The sequence below is a fragment of the Lygodium microphyllum genome, chromosome 1 (assembly GCF_053477565.2).
Source record: "Lygodium microphyllum isolate KBCC chromosome 1, Lygodium_microphyllum_v1.1.10, whole genome shotgun sequence".
Classification (NCBI taxonomy): domain Eukaryota; kingdom Viridiplantae; phylum Streptophyta; class Polypodiopsida; order Schizaeales; family Lygodiaceae; genus Lygodium; species Lygodium microphyllum.
Window position 1 is genome coordinate 66539658 of NC_141135.1, and position 6755 is coordinate 66546412.

A 6755-nucleotide genomic window follows, 5' to 3' on the forward strand; every position below is an offset into this window, starting at 1 on the left:
CGCGTACGTCCAAAGAAGAGTTCTCTATCCTTAGGAGATTGTAAAAATCTAAGTCCAAGGTATTGTGGACCATACAAGATCCTTAAGTGACTAGGACCTAATGCTTATAGACTGCAACTCCTTGAGAACCTAAAGGTTCATAATGTATTCCATATCAGCCTATTGAAGAAGTATGTATCTAATCCTAACCATGTACTTGATGACCAGCAAGTTGTAATGCCTAGTCAAGGAGTCCTTGAACTAAGGCCTGATAGGATCTTAGATGTTAGGGAGAGACAACTGAGATCCAAAACCTTGAGAGAATGCCTCCTCGAGTGGAAAGATTATCCCTAGGAGGATGCCACTTGGATAAATGAAAACTCTCTCAACCATCAATATCCCCAGTTTATCTCGAGATGAGGACATCTTGATTCCTGCAAGGGGGAGAGAATGTAACATTCTGAACTTCCAAAAGCACGGGTGAACCACCTCTATAAGTCGTAAGGATAATTGAATTGGATAATGGCAATTTTTTTTTAAAAATTCCCCTTACCCCCCAGCCGACAGTCATGCTGGAGGGGAGGGGAATAGCATGTATGAGCAAGCTCCTTCTCGAGCTTGCTGAAGGTAGGAGGCCATGCATTATGGCCGCGTGGGGGCGGGAAGAATCCCTCCCTTAACTATAAAAACCATGGGACACGACTATCGAGGGGAGGCAGATACACTGTTGCTGCCATAGTGGTGAGAGAGAGGGAGAAGATTTTTACGCTACGGCTGAGGGACAGCAACCGTGAGGGAGAGTGTGGGTGTGGAGTGAGCTGGAGGGCTGCCGTGAAGCAAGGGGAGAATGTCGTTTGACTGCGGTCAAGAGGAGGAGATTTCTGACACTGCCGTCGAAGCCAACTACCGTGCAGTCCATTCTGCCACCACGTCGCTGCCACAGAAAACACGTCACCATTTGCCGCCTTTCTCCCGCCACATGGGGCTTCCACGTTCTTCTTAGCAAGCTTCTAAAAGCCTCCCAAGAAGCCCCCCCTTCCTGTGGCTCTTTAAGACTACCCCCCCTCCCCACAAATTGCCTCCTAAGGTTCTTTTACACCCTTTCTCCCCCCACAAATCCCCTCCGAAGGCCTCTTTAAGCCCCTTTTTCCCCCACACACAAATCCCCTCCTAAGGCCTCTTTTAGCCCCTTTTCCCCCACACACACAAATCCCCTACTAAGGCCACTTTAAGCCCCTTTTTCCCCACACACAATCCCCTATATTCAAAAGGGTCTTCTACACCTTTTTCCCCCTTTGTTATGTGGGTCTTCAAAAGGCCTTTTAAAGTGAATCCCCCTACCCGGGATTTAAAACCCTCATCATGGGTTTACCCCACCCCCGCAATCCAAAGCCCTTAATCCTTTCTTGTGGGCCTTTCCCAAAAGCCCTATCATGGTTCTTATACCCCCTGACCTCCGAAATGTTTCCACCCAATTCCGTGCAAATTCCACCTAATCCCCTTCCCTTAAGGTTTCCCCACAAGTCCTCAAAGCCTTCTTGTGGATTTTTCCTCCCCTAGCTGGTCTTAAGGCCTTCTAAAGCCAATTCACAAAGGGAGTTCGCATAGGAAGGAGGCGGACAAGATCGTAACTCTGCGCCCAAGGTGAAAAGGCTGAATTCGCAATGGCTCGTAAGAAAGCACAAGGCGCAACTGCAAGAGGATCGTCTCCTAACATCCATGTGGACATCTCACCACAAGTCCAGGGTTTTCTTCCTAATTTTCATTTTACGTCGTTAAAATTCAATCATGCGTGGATGATTTTTGGAGATAGGATACATTTTTCGTCTTAAATACTTTGGTTAATTTAAAATAATTAGCTCACGATAGAAGAGTTAGGCCATTAGTATTTTCAATAAAACGAACAAAATAAAGTAAGAAGAAGATTAATATGCATTTCTAGCAAGTAGTTTTTGTGCATTGCAATGAATTGAAATTAGATTAATGTCCATATTTACAAAATGAAATTATGAAAGTACACTCCGATTAAGCATGAAAGGAATAAACCTCATATTGCATTATTGAACATCTTTTTCGAAATGATTCCTAAAGAAAGTTGATAGCAACCGTAGGAAATTGCTAGGGTTGCATGAAGAAGATTTAACTCTAGGCAAGCGGCCTAAAAGAAAAACTTAAACCTACGAAAGGGTGTGTAAGTTCAAGATACCACAAATTCATTCGGAAATGAAAGTAGTAAAAGGCTGCATGTTTTAGCATGAATCTTGTTCCAGGTTATAGGATGATTAATTGGAATTAGGCTATAACCTAACCTATGCTTGATCTTAAACCAAAAAGTTAGGGTTTAAAAATCAACTAACGCATAGACAATGAGTCATGTGGTTATGGAAATGATAGCATAATTATCCTCAAGAATAGACTGGTTAAATTTGCATAAATCGAAACACCTAAAACCGTGGAGAACTTGTTTAGAAAAGGGTTAATTCAATGTAACGTATCCCAAGGACCTGTCTAGGGTTAGCACGGTGAAGACATTTAGTTAGTCACACGTATTGCCAAAACCGAAACTCCTCTACCCTAGATACTTGCCCACATTCATGGAATGCAGGGATAGTAGGACATACTTGTGAAAAAAGATCCAGGGTTTTTTCCTAAGAATCTCTCGCTAAAAAAAGATGAAATTCGGAACCCTAGGACCGACAATGTCGGCCTAATGCATTCAGGAATGGATTGTTGTATCTAATCATGACACGGTGATTAGAAGACATTGTTGATGGATAGAATAGTCCCATAGTTTGATGCGACACTTGTGCAACAAGTTCCTGAGTCGCATGAACTTGTGATTGGAACACAAGGGAATGGCCAATTTCTCGGAATGAGGTTGGCAGATTCTTACGCAAGTTATCTTGCAAGAGGATGAATAATTATCCTAATATAGTATCTTTCTGGGGTAAAGATAATTGCTTGGAAGCAAAGGACCAACCAATAAATTGGAATAACATATGAACTTAAGGAATTAATCAAGTCAGGTTAATAGGGTATGCCCTAATCTAGGATATAGGGGATCTTGCTAAGTCAAAATTAATCCCGGATCGAGTGCTAGATGCTATAACGTGTCCACTAGTATCATCTAGGACACATCTTAGCAGTCCATTGGAAAGGATGTCTAGAAAGCTTTGCGCGGCACTCCCATGGAATGTTACATGATTTGCGATCTAGAGCTTTCCGCATCTGCCAGTTAGCGGAAGTATTCTGGCCGTTGCCACTTAGGATCGACTAGAATTAGGGTTTTTCTGATTGGTCATTTCCTAACGGCAACTAGCGCCAGACCCAAGCGAACTACTTTATGCAGAAACATCAGGTCCGAAGCAGATTCACGCTGCATTTGGTTCAAGGAGAATGGGAAACGAGAGGGATGCAAAGCTCAACCTCTCTGCCATAAGGCATAGTCCCATTCCGTTCCCCTAAAACAAAGTAAATAGGTTAAGACATAACTCTAGGTCGATGCTTTCGTTGTTCGTGTCCTTTGACAATCATCCCGCTGTTCTTTGAGATTTGAGAAAAGTTCCCGGCCAACCGGGACCACCCAACCGTAGGACGGACCCATGGCCCATCCTCTGCACTTTCCTCAGTTTGTTTTAGTTATGTAATTATCTAACATATTAATTGGACATGTAACAATCAACTTCTTTAATTAATCCGTTAAGCACTGGTTCCTTCACGTAATCTTATCACATGACATAGAAAAACAATAATAGACAAGTTCTTTATTAACATATCATCATATTTATATTTGAAATACAAGGAGTTCCGCCCGTAGGCTTGTCCATAATCCACCCGAAGGCTATCCAGTAATCCACAAGGATCACTATTCCAAGTTTCCGCCCATAGACTAGTATACGGGCCTCGAGATCTAATCCTGAGTCACGTTAGCCTCTTGTGCAGGACCTGGAAGGCGAGGGATTTACGGCCAGAGCCCCCCGTGGCACCCAAGCGTCCTCCTGCTCAAAGTAGCGCTCAACGGAGAGACCTCTCGAGGTTTGGTCCACATTCCTGGTGCGGTCAACAACCCCCTTGGTTAGGGTCAGGCAGGCAGTCAGGGGTAACTAAAGCTGCCACTCCCTTCAGGCCTTCAACCTGAAGTATAGATACTTATTTACTTTGTAATTCATTGGTCAAACAAGTCAAACAGTGCTCTAAAATCTCTAGCAAGCACAAACATTTCCATTGATCGATCTTTGTTGTTGGCAAACTGCTAAGGAAGGAATGTTTCCTTTTGAATGCATCCAGCACTCGATTCGGGGTGTCTTGCAACTTGGCAAGATCCCTTATATATTCTGGGTTAGGGCGTACCCTATTAACCCAACTTGGTCAAACCCTAAAGTTCATTGGATACTTCAGCTTTCGGTTTTTAACCTTCCTTACTTAGAAGGATATCAAAGTATACATCCTTTTTCAAGATAACTTGTGTAAGGATCCGCCATCCTTGTTGCGGAAATTTAGCCTTTCTTCTTGTGAATCAATCGCAAGACCATATGACTTCGTACTTTCCGTGCAAGTCCTGCATCAAACTATGCGATGATGGAGTTAGGAAACAATCCGTTTCAGTTTCTTTAAGCTGACGTTTGTCAGACCTAGGGTTTCCTAGCTTTTATTATTTCCTTTAAGAAACTCAAGGACAAACCCTAGTTCTATTACATTTACGATTTACTGACCCCACAATCAGGGAATGTGGGCAAGTATTTAAGGTATAAACGTTTCTTGGATTTTAAATCATTCCCAATGAATATTTCGCAGCATAGGTATTTCTAAGTTTATATTAATCTGGTTAACTTTTAGAAGGTAAGATTGAGATCACCTCTGCACGATTTGTTATCTATGTGACCATTGATTTTTCAATCCTAAACTTTATTGATTTGAGGTTAGGTAAATTCAATTAATCTTCCTTTATCCTTGCGAACAAAACTCATGCCAAATAAGTAATATTTTCCTTGCTAAGTTATGCAGTTAGCAATGATAACTTCCTAGAGTTTAAGCAACGTAAGAAACCTTTCATGATTCGCACCTTCCATGATGACTCGTTATAAAAATAATAGGGGTTAATAGTGCAAGATGCAATTTTATATCTTCCAGACTTAACCAAAGTATACTACTTTAGTGGGTAAATAATCTTGCTCATAATTCATCTCAATGCATAATGCTATTTTGAAGGAAAACTATGTTTATACTTTATTTATTTTGCATGTTCAATTAAACTAAATTCCTTCATCGTAAATAAATAGGACAAAATATATATTATCCCTAACAATTCATCTTGCACATTGAATTAAAACCGATATAAAATTAAGAAGGAAAAAAAACCTGGGTTTGGGGTGAGATATCCACATGGATACCGGGAGATGACCCTCCTACAGCTACTCCTTGGATTTTTTTAGGAGGCATCGCAGTTGTAGACCTTTGAACGTGGAAGCAGCTTTACACTCCTTTTTGGAATTCCACCGTCGCTTCAATACTCTTCTTCTCTTTTTCGAGGCAAGGATTTGTCAAGGGATTAACCACGAGGAGGGGGTAATAAGACCTTTAAGGCCTTAATTCATTTGGGAGGGAAAGGCTTACAAGGCCTAAAGAAAAGGGTCTATAGGGTATATACACGGTGAAAATGGTGTGTGTGAGTGTGGTTTCAAAAGCATATGAAGGGGCCTTGGGAGATCTTTGGGCACGAGAGTGAAAGGTATAGGAAGGGGGATTCTTGGAGGGGTTTTAGGACACGTGGTGAAAAGGCTTAGGGGTTTAAAACCCGGGGGTGAAAGGGTAAAAGGGGAAAGGTGAAGGGTGAAAGGGCTTATGGCACAGGGGAAAAATGTGATAATGGTTCCAAGGGAATGGGAACGGGGTTTAAGCACGGGTATAAAAGGGGGCTTTAAAGGTCAAACACCGGGGGGCAGGAGGGAGGAAATTGGGTTTTTGGAGGGTTCCAATGGGAAGGGGCTTTATAGGGGTTCCACGGGAAGGGGGGCTTAGAGGAGCCCCCCCTTAGAAGCTTCAAGAATCTTCTTGAAGTTTTTGTGGTCAGAAGCCACGTGGGAAGAGAGGATGGAGGCGGTAGATGGGTTCGATGGCGGCAGCGGCAGCAGCTGATGGTTCCGACGTCGACATCAATCACACAACCTTCCTTCAACTGCGCAAGATTGTTTATCGTCTCCTCCTCTCTGTTCGAATCGTTCTTTCTCATAGCCTTCCTCCTCTTCATCAGTCGTCCGCAATATGGCGGCTGTTCTTTTTTTTCTTTCCTCCCTTATTACTCCCCTCCCACAGGTTCTTTTATAGGTGAAGGGAGGGGACCTCCCCACCCCCACATGGCCCGAGTGCATGGCCATTCCCTCCCTACAAGCTCTAGCAAGACAACTTATTCATCCCTGTCTATTCCCTCTCCTCCAGCACAGCTTCAGCTGGATAATTAGGATTTTTTATTTGTCATAAATTAATCCTTATCCTCTTGACCTCCTCCCAAAAGGAGGTTCATACGAGGATATTCGATTCCTATGTTTATGCCAAATAGAGTTTGTATAATCGCACCGTCTGTTTATTCAATGCCAGCATTCCCTTGCATGAGTTTCATGTAGTTTAGAAATATTTTCTATGGAAATATTACAGATGCATTCGGAAAGAAGGATTCACTCCTTAGCAGTTGGCCAACAATAATAACCAATGGAGATGATTGTGCTTGTTATAGATTTAAGAGCACTGTTTAGCTTTATTTGATCAAAGAATTAAAGGAT